We start from the raw sequence: 19,725 nt of genomic DNA on the forward strand, positions 1-19,725 counted from the left end.
GTGGGGATGGAGTAGCTTTAAAAAAAAAATTCTCTTATTTATTTTATTTATTTGTTTGTTTTAATTTTTTTAGACTGTCCCTCTTTTAAAAATCTGACCACTTTTATTGCTGTCACAAGGAATGAGTTCTAGGCTGTGACACGTACTCTTTATGGAGGGATCTGGGATTCATAAGACCCCAAATCCCTCCTTTGCACCTAAAATTATTCAAAATGCCAAAATCTGCATTTTTGAATACTAGGGATTTTTTTAAATCGGCACTGTTGGCAGCCGAGTAAAGCGGAAGTGATGCTAGTGTCGGGACAAGGTCATTTGGTGCCCAGGGCGAAGATGGCAAACTGCGCCCAACCCCCCCCCCCGGTCACCTGCTGCCAGATGCAACATGTCACTTGCCACCGTCACCTGCTGCCAGATGCCACGTATCATTCGCCACGGTCACCTGCTGCCACATGCAACATGTCAATTGCCACCATCACCTGCAGCCAGATGCAACATGTCACTTGCCACCGTCACCTGCTGCCAGATGCCACATGTCACTTGCCACCATCACCTGCAGCCAGATGCCACATGTCACTTGCCACCGTTACCTGCTGCCAGATGCAACATATAACTTGCCACCGTCATCTGCTGCCACATGCAACATGTCACTTGCCACTGTCACCTGCTGCCAGATGCCACATGTCACCTGCCACCATCACCTGCTGTCAGATGCCACGTGTCACTTGCCACCATCACCTGCTGTCAGATGAAACATGTCACTTACCACCGTCACCTGCTGCCAGATGCCACATGTCACTTGCCACCATCACCTGCTGTCAGATGAAACATGTCACTTACCACCATCACCTGCTGCCAGATGCCACATGTCACTTGCCACCGTCACCTGCTGCCAGATGCAACATGTCACTTGCCACCATCACCTGCTGCCAAATGCCACATATCACTTGCCACCGTCACCTGCTGCCAGATGCCACATGTCACTTGCCACCATCACCTGCAGCCAGATGCCACATATCACTTGCCACCGTCACCTGCTGCCAGATGCCACATGTCACTTGCCACCGTCACCTGCTGCCAGATGCCACATGTCACTTGCCACCGTCACCTGCTGCCAGATGCCACATGTCACTTGCCACCATCACCTGCAGCCAAATGCCACATATCACTTGCCACTGTCACCTGCTGCCAGATGCCACATGTCACCTGCCACTATCACCTGCTGTCAGATGCCACATGTCACCTGCCACCATCACCTGCTGCCAGATGCCACGTGTCACTTGCCATCCAAAGACTGTCTCTCTCTCTCCCTCTCCTACAGTTGGGCATGCTGGGGGCTGCAGTTTCCCTCTTAGGATTGCAATGGGCCAGTCCTTGGGACTACATGTCCCATGATCCTCCTTTGTGCTCCTTTTTTGATTGTTTTTTTTTTTTTCCTGTCCAATAGAAAGGAGAGAGCGCTGCTCCCGCTCCCGTGTACAGCAGCATAAGAAGGGGGGGGAGAAGATCCCGCAGCTGCTCTCTCCACACATAGACACAGCCGCTCTCCCCCCCGCTGCTGACCGAAGGAGGGAGGGGGAATGGGCAGGAAACAGACCCCTTTCCTGACAGCGGCGGCTCGAGCGCGCGGGGGGGGGGCAGCAAAGTTTCTCTTCCTCAGACACACACGCTGCTCCTATCATTTGCTGGTGGGGAGCGCACGCGGGAGGGGGATCAGCGGCAACTGGGCTTTGGGAGGCCACTTCATCTGTTCCCCCCTCCCTCCAGCAAATTGTACTGCCCAGGGCATCTGCCCTTTCCACTCCCCTCTTGTACCGGCCCTGAGTGACGCTGTGACGCTGGTCGCTCGAGTCTCCCAGAGGGACAGGAGATCCGGGCAGAGCGGTGGAAGGCGGCGGGGTGGGACGTCCCCTCCCGCTCCTTGTGATAATGGCCGCATCGGGTGTTATCACCAGAAAGCCAACCACCAGCTCTAAAAAAACCAGAGTGAAGTCTGCAGCTGCAGGCATCGCCCCGGGACAACCACTTTATCAAAACAACGTACAGGTACGTTGTTTTGTGGCAAGTGGTTAAAGTGATTCTAAGGCAGAAGGTGCATTCCATGCATTAAGATAAAAAAAACCTTCTGTGTGTCATCATAATCCAGCGGTGTGCACGAGTGCCTCGGCCACCCGGGACTCTCCCTCCTGATTGACTGAAACACAGCAGTGGCGCCATTGGCTCCCACTGCTGGCAATTAAAGTCAGCTAGCCAATGAGGAGAGGGGGTGGGGCCTAACCACGGCTCCATGTCTGAATGAACACAGGGAGCTGCAGCTCAGCTCGGGTTCCCCCCATAGCAAGCTGCTGGCTGCGGGGGAACTCAGCAGGAGGGAGGGGCCAGGAGAGCCAAAGAGTGACCCGAGAAGAGGAGGATCTGGGCTGCTCTGTGCAAAACCATTACACAGAGCAGGTAAGTATAACATGTTGGTTATTTTTAAAGAAAAAAAAACGAGACTTTACTATCACTTTAAGGAAATTAAAGTAACTACAAAGCAGGAAATGTTGCATTTCTCGACCTGCATGCCATTAATAATACAATGTTACAATACAAGTCAATACAGGAGGAATCAGAGGGCCCTGCTCATGTGACTTTACAATCTAGGAGGGAGGGTCAAGTGATACAAAAGGTAATAACTGTGGGGGATGGGCTGATAGGGTGCCCATGTGTCGGGGATTGCCCGGGACAGTCCCGCAATTAGCAGGTCTGTCCTGGGTCCCGGGCACCATCATTCCAGAAGACAATACAGTATCCGGGAATGAACTGACAGCGCAAACAAACCCCGCCATAGCGCTGGCGCTCGCTCTGCCTGCAGCTCCACCTGAGACTCTGGCCACTGTTTGCTAAAGCCACCTGGCGTCTAGCAACCAGTGATGTCACAGCCGTGACTCTGACCAGCATGCAAAACGGAGAAGGAGTTAACTTTCTCCTCCTCCGTGCCCAACGCTCTCCACCATGCCGGACGGGGCTGTCAGTGGGGGCAGCACCAAAGACACTTATCCACCGGCACTGCAATCTGGGTTAGGATCTCTGTGGCTCTGCCCCTGGCTGTCTCCTTGCCTCATACTGCAGAGCGGACCGAAGACGCCTCCGCCTCCTCGGCTGTACATGTACAGAGGAGCCGGAGGAGGGACATCGCTGTGCATTTTTGGTGCTGATCTGAGGTCTGTTCTAAGCTTATATTATTATATGTATGTAGATTGACAGAGGAGGGGGACAGTGATCAGAAAAAAGGTAAAAAGCGCCCTCCCAGCACATTTCTGACCCCCACCTCTCTACTAGCACAAGCGGAGGGGGGGGTCTGTATTTAGTGGGGGTGAATCATTGAGCAACACCAAAATAGGAAATACAAATATAAAAAATAAATATTGCATAAATGGATATAGACAGTCACTCAGAGGTGTCCATAAGTGGTAGTAAAAGTGAATAAATAAATTCTCAGTCTATGTATAATTTACAAACAATGTGGAATCACGAGGGGTGTGATGCAACAAACAAACTGGAACTCAAAACTTATAACAAAAGTGTCCATGAACAGTATTGAGTGTGGATAGATTCCCAGTCCAAATAAAGTTAAATCTTGCAGACAGTGAATGAATCAAAATTGTGAAAAGAACCACCACCAGATAAAGGGGAGGCTTACCAGATAGTTTGAACATGCCAGAGCGTACGCTCTGCGTGTCAAACAGGCTTATATGCAGTAGAATGGACTCTGGACCGATGTCCTCCGGTAGGTGCCCACCAATAACAGCCACGTTGGAATCACTGGGGATGTAATAAAACTAGCAGACCGGAACTCAGATAACCACAGGCATGAAGAGAATATCAAAGGAGAAAGCAGAAAGGGACCATAGTGTAATTCCGTAAAAAAAATTGATTTAATAAAATGAATAACACTCACATAAATGCAGGTAAAAACAGCGCTGGTGTAAAACACAGAAGAAGATGAAGAGAGAAGCGTCACACAGCGGGAACCTCCCTCCATGCCATCATGGGTGCGGAGCGGCCCGGAGAAGAAGGGAAGAAGACGCCGATGCCGCGGAGGAAGATGCCGGACGAGAACACCAGAGGAAGAACCAGAGGAACCAGTAGAACAAGAAGAAGAAGGAGGAAGAAACCGAAGGAAGATAGAAGATCGAAAAAAGAAGAAAGAAGAAGCATTTAAATAAAGGAATTGTCAAAAACTGTCTCTTGTCATTTTTAACATTTTTAACACTTTTTTAGTGAAATGGTAGAGGTACAAGTACCCCCTTACCATTTTACACAGGGGGGAGGGCTGGGATTTGGGGGTCCCCTTGTTAAAGGGGGCTTCCAGATTCCGATAAGCCCCCCGCCCGCAGACCCTCACAACCACCGGCCAGGGTTGTGGGGATGAGGCCCTTGTCCTCATCAACATGGGGACAAGGTGTTTTGGGGGACTACCCATGTTGAGGGCATGTGGCCTGGTACGGTTCAGGAGGGGGGGTGCTCTCTCGTCCCCCCCTCTTTTCCTGGGGCCTGCCAGGTTGCGTGCTCGGATAAGGGTCTGGTATGAATTTTTAGGGGGACCCCACGCCATTTTTTTAAAAAAATTTTGGTGCGGGGTTCCCCTTAAAATCCATACCAGACCTGAAGGGTCTGGTATAGATTTTGAGGGGGACCCCACGCCATTTTTTTTTTTCATTTTGGCCGGGGGTTTCCCTTAATATCCTTTCCAGACATGAAGGGCCTGGTATGGAATTTAGGGGGACCCCCCACGTCATTTTTTTTTTAAATTTTGGTTTGGGGTTCCCCTGTGGGGAATTCCAATGCCGTTTTTATCAAAGAACTTTTATGTGTATAGCCGCGAGTAGTTTTAAATGACTTTTTTTTCTTTGAAATGTCATTTTGCTGTCAGACTGTTCAAAACACGGGAAACATGCGCCCCTTTACAGGCGTACTATAGACACCCCCCAGGTACGAAATTTAAAGGGATATTACACTTTTATTTTTTCACTTTAAGCATTATTAAAATCACTGCTCCCGAAAAAACGTCTGTTTTTAAAACTTTTTTTGCATTGATACATGTCCCCTGGGGCAGGACCCAGGTCCCCAAACACTTTTTATGACAATAACTTAAATTAGCACTTTTGATTATTCATGTTCGTGTCCCATAGACTTTAACTGTGTTCACGTGTTCGAACAAATTTTTTGCCTGTTCGCAAGTTCTGGTGCGAACTGAACAGGAGGGTGTTCGGCTCATCCCTATACAGGAGGAATCAGAGGGCCCTGCTTGTTAGAGCTTACAATCTAGGAAGGAGGGTCAAGTGATACAAAAGGTAATAACTGTGGGGGATGGGCTGATAGGGTGCCCATGGGTCGCGGATTTCCCGGGACAATCCCGCAGGTCTGTCCCAGGTCTGGGCACCGTCATTCCAGAAGACAATACAGTGTCCCGGAATGAACTGACAAAGCAAACAAACCCCGCCATAGCGATGGCGTTCGCTCCGCCTCCAGCTCCACCTGAGACTCTGGCCACTGGCCTGGCGTCTAGCAACCAGTGACGTCACAGCCGCAACTCTGTCCAGCATGCAAAGCGGAGGAGGAGTTAACTCCCCCGTGCCCAACGCTCTCCGCCATGCCGGACAAGGCTGTCAGCGGGGGCAGCCCCAAAGACACTAATCCACCCGCACTGCAGTCTGGGTTAGGATCTCCATGGCTCTGCCCCTGGCTGTCTCCTTGCCTCATACCCCAGAGCGGGCCGAAGCCGCCTCCTCGGCAGTTTACATGTACAGAGGAGCCGGAGAAGGGACACCACTGTGCATTTCTGGTGCTGATCTGAGGTCTGTTTTAAGCTTATATTATTATATGTATGTAGATGAACAGAGGAGGGGGACAGGGACAGTGATCTGTAAAAAGGTAAAAAGCACCCCCCAGCACATTTCTGACCCCCACCTCTCTACTAGCACAAGTGGAGGGTGGTCTGTATTTAGTGGGGGGTCTGTACAGGGAGGAGGGAGGGTATGTACTGAGGGAGGGGGGTCAGTACTGTGGGGGATGGCTGTACTGAGGGAGGGGGTCAGTACTGTGGGGGGTCTGTACTGAGGGAGGGGGGTCAGTACTGTAGGGGTGTCTGTACTGAGGGGGTCTGTACTGAGGGAGGGGGTCAGTACTGTGCGGGGGATCAGTACTGTGGGGGGTTTGTACTGAGGGAGGGGGGTCAGTACTGTGGGGGGGTCTGTAATGAGGGAGGGGGTCAGTACTGTAGGGGGGTCTGTACTGGGGGGTCTGTACTGAGGGAAGGGGGGTCAGTACGGTGGGGGTGTCTGTACTGAGGGAGGGGGTCAATACTGTGGGGGAGTCTTTACTAAGGGAGGGGGGGTCAGTACTGTGGGGGGTCTGTACTGAGGGAGGGGGGTCAGTACTGTGTGGGGGGGTCTGTACTGAGGGAGAGGATCATTACTGTAGGGGGACTGTACTGAGGGAGGGGGGGTCAGTACTGTGGGGGGGGCTCTGTACTGAGGGAGAGGGCCAGTATTGAGGGAGGGGGGTCAGTACGGTGGGGGGTCTGTACTGAGGGAGGGGGGTCAATACTGTGGGGGGTCTGTACTGAGGGAGGGGGTCAGTACTGAGGGAGGGGGTCAGTACTGTGGGGGGGTCTGTACTGAGGGAGGGGGGTCAGTACTGTGTGGGGGGTCTGTACTGAGGGGGGGTCAGTACTGTGGGGGGGTTTGTACTGAGGGAGGGGGGTCAGTACTGTGTGGGGGGGTCTGTACTGAGGGAGAGGATCATTACTGTAGGGGGACTGTACTGAGGGAGGGGGGGTCAGTACTGTGGGGGGGCTCTGTACTGAGGGAGAGGGCCAGTATTGAGGGAGGGGGGTCAGTACGGTGGGGGGTCTATACTGAGGGAGGGGGGTCAATACTGTGGGGGGTCTGTACTGAGGGAGGGGGTCAGTACTGAGGGAGGGGGTCAGTACTGTGGGGGGGTCTGTACTGAGGGAGGGGGGTCAGTACTGTGTGGGGGGTCTGTACTGAGGGGGGGTCAGTACTGTGGGGGGGTTTGTACTGAGGGAGGGGGGTCATTACTGTAGGGGGGTCGGTACTGAGGGAGGTGGTCTGTACTGGGAGAGAGGTGTCTGTACTTAGTTGGGGGGGTCCATACTGAGGGAGGGGGGTCTAAACTTAATAGAGGGGGGTCTGTACTAAGGGGGGGAAACTATACCTAGTGGAGAGGAGGGTCCGAACTGAGGGGGGGTCTAAACCTAGTAGAGTGGGGGTCCGTACTGAGGGAGGTGGGTCCGTACTGAGGGAGGGGGATCCATACTTAGTGGAGAGAGGGCCTATACTGAGAGAGGGGGGATCTGTACTAAGGGAGGGGGACCTATTATTAAAATGTAATAATAGAAATACATATGAAGCATGGTGTTGGGATGATATAAGTGCTAAAACCAGCCATTCGTCCGACAAATCACTCGCTGACGAAATCCTGTCAACCCAGAGACTACATTTAACACAACCCCCCCGGTCCTTGGCAAAATTGTCCCTGAATGGCAGTTTGGAAATATGGTCACCCTATGGGCTTATGTAGAACATAAATGTACAGTTATTAGATGGGATAGGCTTCTCTAAAGAGAAGGATCTTCAGGGATTGCCTAAAAGTGGACAGAGTAGGAGATACTGTATCTCACAAAAGTGAGTACACCCCTTCATTTTTGTAAATATATTTTCTTCTAACTTTTCATGTGACAACATTGAAGAAATGACACTTTGCTACAATGTAAAGTAGTGAGTGTACAGCTTGTATAACAGTGTAAATTTACTGTCCCCTCAAAATAACTCAACACACAGCCATTAATGTCTAAACCGCTGGCAACAAAAGTGAGTACACCCCTAAGTGAAAATGTCCAAATTGGGCCCAAAGTGTTAATATTTTGTGTGGCCACCATTATTTTCCAGCACTGCCTTAACCCTCTTGGGCATGGAGTTCACCAGAGCTTCACAGGTTGCTACTGGAGTCCTCTTCCACTCCGCAATGATGACATCACAGAGCTGGTGAATGTTAGAGACCTTTCGCTCCTCCACCTTCTGTTTGAGGATGCCCCACAGATGCTCAATAGGGTTTAGGCCTGGAGACAGGCTTGGCCAGTTCATCACCTTTACCCTCAACTTCTTTAGCAAGGCAGTGGTCGTCTTGGAGGTGTGTTTGGGGTCGTTATCATGTTGGAATACTGCCCTGCGGCCCAGTCTCTGAAGGGAGGGGATCATGCTCTGCTTCAGTATGTCACAATACATGGTTCCCTCAATTTACTGTAGCTCCCCAGTGCCGGCAGCACTCGTGCAGCCCCAGACCATGACACTCCCACCACCATGCTTGACTGTAGGCAAGACACACTTGTCTTTGTACTCCTCACCTTGTTTTCCACCACACACGCTTGACACCATCTGAACCAAATAAGTTTATCTTGGTCTCATCAGACCACAGGACATGGTTCCAGTAATCCATGTCCTTAGTCTGCTTGTCTTCAGCAAACTGCAGGCTTCTTGTGCATCATCTTTAGAAGAGGCTTCCTTCTGGGACAACAGCCATGCAGACCAATTTGATGCAGTGTGCGGTGTATGGTCTGAGCACTGACAAGCTGACCCTCCCACCCCTTCAACCTCTGCAGCAATGCTGGCAGCACTCATACATCCAAAAGACAACCTCTGGATATGACGCTGAGCATGTGCACTCAACTTCTTTGGTGGACCATGGCGAGGCCTGTTCTGAGTGGAACCTGTCCTGTTAAACCGCTGTATGGTCTTGGCCACCGTGCTGCAGCTCAGTTTCAGGGTCTTGGCAATCTTCTTATAGCCTAGGCCATCTTTATGTAGAGCTTTTTACTTATGGGTGTACTCACTTTTGTTGCCTGCGGTTTAGGCATTAATGGCTGTGTGTTGAGTTATTTTGAGGGGACACCAAATTTACACTGTTATACAAGCTGTACACTCACTACATTACATTGTAGCAAAGTGTCATTTCTTCAGTGTTGTCACATGAATAGATAAAAGAAAATATTTACAAAAATGTGAGGGGTGTACTCACTTTTGTGAGATACTGTAGTTGGATAGACTGGGGTAGGGCGTTCCATAGGATAGGAGAGGCTCAGGAGAAGTCATGGAGGAGGTGACAAGGGGGTTAGATGGCAGGAGGTCTCGGGAGGAATGCAGATAATGATTAGATTGGTATTCTGAGACTAGGCGTGTGATGTAGCTGCTGGCCAAGTTGTGGATGGCTTTGTAAGTTGTTGTTAGTACTTTGAATTTAATTTGTTGGGTGAGTGGCAACCAATGGAGCGAATTGCATAGAGGAGTGGCAGACACTATAAGGTTGGTAAGATGGAATCTGGCAACAGCATTCATGATAGACTGAAGGGGGGGTAGCCCATGTAGGGGTAATCCAATGAGGAGAGAACTGCTGTAGTCAAGGTGAGAGATAAACAAAGAGTGAAATTGAAGTTTTGTGGTGTCATTAGTTAGGAAGGGGCGTATTTTGGAGATGTTGCAAGGTTTGAGGATATCATCACAAATTTTATCAACCTTATTTTTGAAGTGATTGGTGATCCCCTGGGCAGTGAGAGAGTTAGTAGGTGGAGGCAGTGGAGAAAGAAGTAGAGAGTTGAAGGTAGAGAAGTGTTGACAGGGAAGGGATGAAAAGGTGTTAATGAGAGTGATAAAATAGGTCTGCTTGGCAGTGTGGAGGCAGGAAATGTATTTTTAAAAGGACAGATTGATATTGGTTGAAGTCTTTCTGAAACTTAGTCTTAGTCAAGGCTGGGCTCCTACTATTTACCAGCAGCTCTTTTCTCTCAGTGCGCAGAGGTTGTTCAGCTGTCAGTAAATTACAGCCACTCATTGTTTCCACAGCGACTCACCTGGTTACCATTACCTGCCTCATTAGTCCAGTCTACAACCAGCCCCTTTTGACTATTCAAACAGCTTTGCTAATTTCCTCTGTGCTCTTGCGGGGTCTACAAACTCCAGTGTGTTCCTGCGTATGACTTGGCCTGGCTAACTTCTCTTCCGATACCTGCTCCTGTTTTGCTCCTTACTACGCTGACTTCTGGCTTCCTGACCCTGGCTCACCCGCTCTAGCATCCAAACTCTGGCTTCATTTTTTTTCTATGTTCCTGAACTGTGTTATTCTTTGCTATTTATTAAAGGTGTGACTTTAACTGCATTTTCTGCCTTCTCCTGGTTTATGGTTCCTGACAGCTTTATACCACAGACGATCAAGGGTGTGGCTACATTTTTTGGGACTTCTGGTGTTGTTTGTTTGCCAAGGTTGTAGGGGTTGGGGCCTGATTCTGTGTGTAGTGGGGAACGTGTCCGAGGAGGATGACAGTGAAGTGTTGTAGACAGAAGTGGCTAGGTTGGGGCAGGACAGGGGCGGCATTTTGTCATAGAGGTGGTCAGTAGCAGAGCAATTTTGACCCATAATGCAGGGAGCAGGGGTGCATAGGGGCCCCTATCCAGGCGTCCAGCCTCCTAATTTACATGTGGGGTGTCAGAAGTATGGATTCCAATTGTATTTTTGTTTTTTTTAAGTATGTGATTGGAGCCAGAGGCTCTAATAGGCTTCAAAAAAGGGTGGGCTTGGGACGCAGAGCACTGTGCCCCTAGCCCATCCAGTTGAGTGACAATACCGTATGAATATTCACTATTGTCACACTGATTATCCTCCCGGCCAATCAGGAAGCGGGTCCTGAGACCCATTTCCCGATTGGCTGAAAGAAGAAGTGATCCTACTGACCTAGGAGGAGTAGGGAGGAGACGAAGAGGAGACAGAGGGGAGAAGCCCCCATAGATGAGCACCCTCAAACATGTCAGTCTGGGGGCAGCACAGGGTAAGTGAGCCGGTGACCAGGAGGGGGTATGGTGCGGGCTGCAGGGCTGGTGCGACAGGGCGAGGTCCAGGGTCAGGTCCATCTGCCACCCCCCCCGACCGATGGAGCACCAGCCGCCACTGTAGCAGAGTATAGAAGAGAAGGCTTAAAGTGGCGAAGGTCAGTCATCGCCTCTCTGCTCTGCCCCTCCAGCTGGGCTGTGAAGGGGGTGGGAGCGGCTGGCTCAGTCTCCCAGTGGCTTGCTAAGAGGCTGAGCCAGCTGCCAGTCCAGCCATCTGGGTGGATCCCGACAGTAAAGTCATGATCTTTACAAAGCCTCGTCTGAAAAAGTGACAGCCTATTGTCTGCTGAAAATAGGTTACAGGAGTGCCGAACAAAGTGCACCCCTGGGATCCATTGGAGAAGTAGGACCAAAATATCTTTGGCCACACTTCTCCTTTAACGTGTTAAAAATGATGCCCTCATTAGGTGACTTCAGAGCCATTATCATCTGCAGTCTGTTGAATTTTCTACATCGGAAATTAGAGTATTTTTACTTATAATAGAGATAAGAGAACACACCCTGCCAACCAGGAACACCAGAGGTTGTACACTTCATCACGACAGAGCTAAAATGTCTATGACAATGGTCGCTTCTGGGTTCATCCAATAATTAAATGATACACAGTGGTTTATCTGATCATGATACAACAATGATAATATATTCATCTTTCCTAAATGTTCTAAATGAGGGCAGAACACTAGTGAAGCAACATCAGCCAGAGGGCAGAAGGAAGTTTAAGGGCAGAAGGTGACTAGAGGATGGAGGAGCCCGGTGAGAGAGAAGGAAGAGCTCTGCTGATATTCCCTTCAGAGTGATGGGTTTGTATTTTATATCAGCCTAGAGACCCCTGGAGTGATATCAGAAGAGGCAGGTGTTTAGTGACTCCATCTGACAAGCTGTGCTGTGGAGCAATGGAATTCAGTGAATGTGGAGGGGATCTGCAGATTGTAGGGACAGAGGAGCTTATCTACAGAGAAGGAATGTGTGGCTGAGAATTACATTATGGCTGGCTGCTTGCATTATTTAGCTTTAGAAACTTCAGCTCGGCAATGCACTATGTTATTAAAGTGGAGGTCCACCCTAAAAAAGGAAATGGCATTAAAATTCATAAGAATATAAAAAAAAAAAACATTTGAAAAAAAAAAAAATTAACTTACCTGAAACCCCTGTTGCTAGGCAGTCTTCCTAATCTGCCTCTTCCTATTCCGCGGCGCTTCCTCCTCCTAAGGTGAGCGGCCCCATTGCCTTCTGGGACATGTGTGTGTCCCTGGAAACAACGGGGCCATTCACAGAGCGCCGCTCGCGCATGCGCAGTAGGAAACAGGCAGTGAAGCCGCAAGGCTCCGCTGCCTGTTTCCCTTAGTTAGGATGGCGGCGCCGGCAGCCGATCCGATGGACGGATCGGCCTCGGGGGCGAAATCGCGGGCTCGCTGGACAGGTAAGTGTCCTTATTAAAAATCAGCAGCTACAGTGTTTGTAGCTGCTGACTTTAAAAAAAAAAAGGCCGGAACCCCCCTTTAAGTCTATGATCTACCAGAACCCCCAGATCCTTCTCCACCATTGACTCCCCCAGCTGTCTTCCTCCTAGAATGTATGATTCATGTGTGTTTTCACACCCCAAGTGCAGAATTTTACGTTTATCAGCATTAAACCTCATTTATCATATAAATTCACAATTAAAACAGTAGATCAAGGTCGGCATTAAGGTTGGCATTCCATAAGCACGTAATTCCACTGCATAGCACGGTGTCATCTGCAAACACTGAAATTGGACTTTTGATCCCAAACTCTATATCATTTATAACTAGATTAAAAAGTAACTGTCTTAACACAGTGGTGTAGTGGTTAGCACCAGGGGCGGACTGACCATTCAGACACTCGGGCACGAGGGCCCCATGCCACTAAGGGGCCCCATCAGGGTTGCCAGCCTCAATAAAACCAGGGACAGTATGTAAAAATCTGTGTTTTTTAAAAAAATCCCAAGATTATAGCTGCCCGCCTCTCCAGTATCTTTTCAGTGTGTGTGTGTGTATTCTGTGTGGGTATATTGTGTGTCTGTGTGTGTATACTGTATGTGTGTGTGTATACTGTGTGGCCCCATAATCTATTGCCCAGGGGGCCCCATTATCTTCTCCTATTGCCCAGGGGGCACCATAATCTTCTCCTATTGCCCGGGGGCCCCATAATCTTCTCACCCATAATCTTCTCCTATTGCCCAGGGGCCCCATAATCTTCTCCTATTGCCCAGGGGCCCCATGAGTTGTCAGTCCGTCCCTGGTTAGCACACTCACCTAGCAGCAATAGGGTCGCTGGTTCAAATCTCGACCACGATACCATCTGCCTGGAGTTTGCATGTTCTCCCTGTGCCTGTGTGGGTTTCCTCCCACACTCCAAAGACATGCTGGTAGGTTAATAAGATCCTGTCTACAAAAAAAATTGTGTGTGTATGTGTTTTTAAATGTGTCAGGACCCTGCTGGGTAAAGGACTGCGCTATATCAAGATGCAACTCAACAAGCAAGAACAAGCAAGCTATCGCTTGTGAAACATCTACCATTGCCTGTATCTGTCTGACCCTTTTTTGACAATAAAGATGACATCGAGATAATTTGGACTTCCAATATGCGACCAATTCCTTGTCTTGTGTAACTCAACACTAAAGCCTGAGGTGTACACCACTAATAACCCTGAAACTTGGAGTACACCAACAACAACACTGATCTAACACAGATCCTTGGGGTACATTACCAATAAAACTGAAGCTTGGGGTACACTGCAAATCACACTCATCCTTGAGGTCTACCACTAATAACACATAACCTTGGGGTACACCACTAATTACACTGAAGTTTGGGGTTCACCGCTAATACTGAACCATTAATTACACCACTAACAACACTGAATATTGGGGTACACCACTGATAACATTGAACCTCAGGATACACCACTAATAACACTTAACTTCGGGGTACCCCACTAATAACACTGAACCTTGGGGTACAACACTAATAACACTGAACCTTGGGGTACAACACTAATAACACTGAACCTTGGGGTACACCACTAATAACACTGAACCTTGGGGTACAACACTAATAACACTGAACCTTGGGGTACACCACTAATAACACTGATCCTTGGGGTACCCCACTAATAACACTGAACTTTGGGGTACCCCTCTAATAACACTGAACTTTGGGGTACCCCACTAATAACACTGTAATTTTTAGACATTTATAATATTTTAAAGTGTCTTTACGTGATTATAAACATAAATACTTTGTAACAGCCTGCTAAGAAAAATAAATGTGAGTCGATCCCATAAAGATACAAAGTTAATATAAAAATAACAGCTCCAAATACAATAAAGAGAAATAAAGAAAAGACGTGTGCTTTCTTTGGGTGAAATCATGTGTATTAATGTATGCGTATGTAGGTATACAGTATATATATGTGTATATTTATATATGTATATTTCCTATTTTCTTCCACCACTTCTCATATTCTGTTGTCCTATCTTGTTCTCCCCTTGGCCATTAACATTATTGTTTATCAATTTTTTTTTTTTATTATTATTATGAATTACATATATACTATCTTTATTTTTTTATTGTGGTTTGCTTTCTTAAAGAACAACTTTCAATCCTCCTTTCCTTCTTGTCTCATTGCATCAATTTGAGAATTAAGAGACTAATTGGAGGTTTCTGTGACCAATGAAGGGGGGGTGCTGTTTTGTACATTAATGTTGTGGACAAAGCCGTTGGGGCTGAAAAGCGTCTACCTCTGCTGTACTTTTAACTTTATGAAGATATACAACCCCTGGCAAAAATGATGGAATCACCAGTCCCTGAGGATGTTCCTTCAGTTGTTTATTGTTGTAGAAAAAAAGCAGATCACAGACATGGCCAAAAACTAAAGGCATTTCAAATGGCAACTTTCTGGCTTTAAGAAGCACTAAAAGAAATCAAGAAAAATAATTGTGGTGGTCAGTAACAGTTAGATTTATAGAACAAGCACAGGGAATAAATTATGGAATCACTCAACTCTGAGGAAAAAATTATGGAATCATGAAAAACAAACAAACAAAATAACACTCCAACACATCACTAGTACTTTGTTGCACCACCTCTGGCTTTTATAACTGCTTGCAGTCTCTGAGGCATTGACTTAATGAGTGATAAACAGAACTCTTCATCAATCTGGCTCCAGCCTTCTCTGATTGCTGTTGCCAAATCATCTTTGCAGGTTGGAGCCTTGTCATGGACCATTTTCTTTAACTTCCACCACAGATTTTCAATTGGATTGAGATCCGGACTGTTTGCAGGCCATGACATTGACCTTATGTGTCTTTCTTCAAGGAATTTTTTCACAGTTTTTGCTCTATGGCAAGATGCATTATCATCTTGATAAATGATTTCATCATCCCCAAACATCCTTTCAATAGATGGGATAAGAAAAGTGTCCAAAATCTCAATGTAAACCTATGCATTTATTGAAGATTTAATGACAGCCATCTCCCCAGTGCCTTTACCTGACATGCAGCCCCATATCATAATTGACTGTGGAAATTTGCATGTTTTCTTCAGACAGTCGTCTGCATAAATCTCATTGGAACGGCACCAAACAAAAGTTCCAGCGTCATCACCTTGCCCAATGCAGATTCGAGATTCATCACTGAATATGACTTTCATCCAATCATCCAAAGTCCACGATTGCCTTTCCTTAGCCCACTGTAACCTTGTTTTTTTGTGTTTAGGTGTTAGAGATGGCTTTCTTTTAGCTTTTCTGTACATAAATCCAATTTCCTTTAGGCGGTTTCTTACAGTTCGGTCACGGATGTTGACTCCAGTTTCCTCCCGTTTGTTCCTCATTTGTTTTGTTGTACATTTTCGGTTTTCAAGGCAGATTGATTTAAGTTTTCTGTCTTGACGCTTTGATGTCTTCCTTGGTCTACCAGTATGCTTGCTAGACATGTGCACACTGAAATATTTTGTTTCGGAATTTCGTTTTCGTCTGAAAAATAAATTTATTCAGTTACTCCCGAAATTCGTTTTTATTTATTTCGTTTTTCGTAAAAAATTGCATTTGTCCGAAAATCCAAATTAATTAAGGTCCAATCGGTCATTGAAGGCTTATGTCATTGAAGGCTGTGTCTGTTGAATGTTCAAAGAAGATCCGACGGAGCAGCTAAACTGTACGACGCCGTATAGTTTACCTGCTCCGTCGAATCTTCTTAGAACTTTCAACAGACACCATAAGCCAAAGTACGTGTGTGCTTAGTTCTAGCTATTTTACTGCTCCTCCTCTTTGGTTACAATCAGCCAATAACATTCATCATCATCATTATTTGTATTTTACTTCCCCCACCCAATTCCAGCAGTGATCTTTTCTCCCCTACGTCAAATCTTTTCTCTCTACGTCAAATCTTTTCTCTCTATGTAGAATAATCTTGGACTAATAGAGTTAAGGTTAGGCACATTGGACCACAGGTTTGATGGACACAGATTGTTATTGTCATCATCATCATGTCGAATCTCCTATCTATATCGAACTGTTTTAGCAACGAAAATAAAGCATTTGTTTATGTCGGATCTTTAGTTTTTCGGATTCTGCACTTTCGTTATCGTTTGTTAACGATAATGAAAATACCTGAAATTCAGACGAAAATGCATTCGGATGAAAACGAATGCACATGTCTAATGCTTGCCGTTAACCACCTTCCCATGTTGTTTGTATTTGGTCCATGTTTTAGACACAGCCGACTGTGAACAACCGACATCTTGTGCAACACTGCGTGATGATTTACCCTCTTTAAGGAGTTTGATAATCCTCTCCTTTTTTTCAATTGACATCTCTGGTGTTGGAGCCATGCTTCATGTCAGTCCACTTGTTGCAACAGCTCTCCAAGGTGTGATCACTCCTTTTTACCTACATACTAACAAGCAGATTTAATCTGATGCAGGTGTTATGCCGCGTACACACGGTCGGACTTTTCGTCTACAAAAGTCCAACGGACGCCGACGGACTAAAGCTGGCTGGTAATCCGATCGTGTGTGGGCTTCTCCGGACTTTCAGCAGACTTTTTCAGCCTCAAATCCGACGGACTTTAGATTTGAAACATGCTTCAAATCTTTACGTCGTAACTACGACGGACCCCGAAATCCGCTCGTCTGTGTGCTAGTCCGACGGACAAAAACCCATGCTAGGGCAGCTATTGGCTACTGGCTATGAACTTCCTTATTTTAGTCCGGTGTACGTCATCACGTACGAATCCATCGGACTTTTGTGTGGTCGTGTGTAGGCAAGTCCGTTCGTTAGAAAGTCTGCTGCAAGTCCGCCGAAAGTCCGCCGGAAGTCTGTCGGACAGGCTGTCGGACTTTTGTAGACGAAAAGTCCGACCGTGTGTACGCGGCATAAGTGTTTGTAATGAAAATTTACAGGGTGATTCCATCATTTTTTCCTCAGAATTGAGTGATTCCATAATTTATTCCCTGTGCTTGTTTTATAAATCTAACTGTTACTGACCACCACAATTATTTTTCTTGATTTCTTTTAGTGTTTCTTAAAGCCAGAAAGTTGTCATTTGAAATGCCTTTAGTTTTTGGCCATGTCTGTGATCTGCCTTTTTTTCTACAACAATAAACAACTGAAGGAACATCCTCAGGGACTTGTGATTCCATCATTTTTGCCAGGGGTTGTAATTAATTTGGACTGATTTAAAGAGCATGTATGAAGTTGCAGATTGTCCTTTATCCATTCATCACTTTGACAGCTGAGCAACTGCACATCCTGCACCCGACAGCTCATTAGAAGTTTCATTAATTTGGGGTAGTAGCACCTTTCGTTGTTGTTTATAAAAGCATGTGTGTCGTTTGTTTGTGTATCTCAAAAATGCCCACCCTGGATGTGTGAGCTCAGCCTCAATAAATCATTTGTTTCAAATGACACGCTCTCTCACTCACCTCCCACCCTGATGTAGACATGGGAGTTTACTGCATGTAATCTGAGTTCCAGCAGCTAGCTAGGGGAACATTGCTGGAAGAATATTGCTGGGAGAACATTGCTGGGAGAACATTGCTGGGAGAACATTGCTGCGGAAACATTGCTGCGGAAACATTGCTGGGAGAACATTGCTGGAGGATCATTGTTGGGAGAACATTGCTGGGAGAACATTGCTGGGAGAACATTGCTAGGGGAGAACATTGCTGGGAGAACATTTCTGGAGGATCATTGCTGGGAGAACATTGCTGGGAGATCATTGTTGGAGGACCATTGCTGGGAGAACATTGCTGGGAGAACATTGCTGGGAGAACATTGCTAGGGGAGAACATTGCTGGGAGATCATTGCTGGAGGACCATTGCTGGAGGACCATTGCTGGGAGAACATTGCTGGGAGAACATTGCTGGGAGAACATTGCTGGAGTTATTTCCATAAGTGATTCTTTCTAGAAGTGATTTGCACTTCAGGCTCTGCTTCACCTGAGTGTCTCGTCTGAACATATCTTCTCTGTACCTCCTCAGGTATGTTCCTGCTTTGTTTTAACTAAATTATACGCTATCTTCTATTTACAAGCTCTACCCTCTTGCAAGCCTCACGCCTGTGCATTTTTTTAAGTGCATTTTGTAGAAACTCACTACAATCTATTTAACATGGTTTCTGATGGATCTAGTTCACATCTGTGCATTTTGAGGCAGTGTGCTTTTTGGAAAGGGTGAGGCTGGGTTCACATATATACGAATTAAATGTGATTTACACTGCATCCAATTCGCATAACATGTGAGTGGGACCGGCTTTCAATGGAGCTGGTTCACAATGGAGCCGGTGTCTTGTCGAATACAGTCCCCTATCCAGAAGTGTCCGCCCTGTACTGCGCAGGCGCAGTACAGTGGACAAACGAGACGCCGAAAGTCTCCGAAGTTCAACAGCTGATCGTCAGCTGTACACGGCGCCTGCGCATTTATTCTTACCCTATGTCCAGGTTCATTCCCTACTATCCAAGTGGACATAGAGTTAGAATAAATAGTTGCCGAGCGTAGCGAGGCCGTGCCCGAAGCGTGGCGAGCGAAGCGAGCCCGCGAGGGGCCCTCTTACACAGCCATCGCTAACAGGTGCCCGAGCGCCGTGTACAGCTGATGGTCAGCTGATCAACTTCGGACATTTTCGGCATCTCCTGCTGCTCCGTACTGCGCAGGCGCTGCGCCTGCGCAGTACGGGGCGGACACTATCTGATAGGAGGACACTATATGTCAGAACACCGTTTCACACAAGTCTGGGGCAACTGCGGTCCACCCTGGCATATGTTTAGTGAGACACTGTGTCATTGGTTACTTATTAGTTCCAGTAGATAAATACGCACCTTACATACCCAGGATCTACTGCAGTTGATCTTAATATAGGGCAGGGATATGCAATTAGCGGACCTCCAGTTGTTGCAAAACTACTGTACAAGTCCCATCATGCCTCTGGGTGTCATGCTTGTGGCTGTCAGAGTCTTGCTATGCCTCATGGGACATGCAGTTATGCCACACCTGAAGGTCCGCTAATTGCATATCCCTGATATAGGTTATCCTCCTCCGTTGATTCCATCGTGTTCAACAGAGGAGGGAAGACTATACCAAAATAAACTGTTCATGTATATTTATACACACCTGAGTGAAAGAATTTTTTACTTCTATCCCAGGAATATATGCTATGAGTACTCACGGGGCGATAAATTAGTCAGATCCAGTACACAGCAGTCCTCCCGTATGTTTGTACCGAACCTAATACAATGACTGTAGTGGTTACATTCAGGACAGCGTTGG

The 19,725-nt window shown here is 47.2% G+C and overlaps 1 protein-coding gene across 1 annotated transcript in view; it reads left to right on the forward strand.

Annotated features, from left to right (window-relative positions):
- Positions 1 to 17,841: 17,841 nt before the first annotated feature.
- Positions 17,842 to 19,725, forward strand: part of LOC141133707 (C-type lectin domain family 10 member A-like) — a 119,849-nt gene continuing 117,965 nt past the window's right edge. The window contains exon 1 of the mRNA XM_073623205.1: positions 17,842 to 18,441. The gene's annotated coding sequence lies outside the window, so the exon portion shown is untranslated. The remainder of the gene's footprint in view (positions 18,442 to 19,725) is intronic.

Source organism: Aquarana catesbeiana, linkage group LG03 (genome assembly GCF_042186555.1).
Source record: "Aquarana catesbeiana isolate 2022-GZ linkage group LG03, ASM4218655v1, whole genome shotgun sequence".
Lineage (NCBI taxonomy): Eukaryota > Metazoa > Chordata > Amphibia > Anura > Ranidae > Aquarana > Aquarana catesbeiana.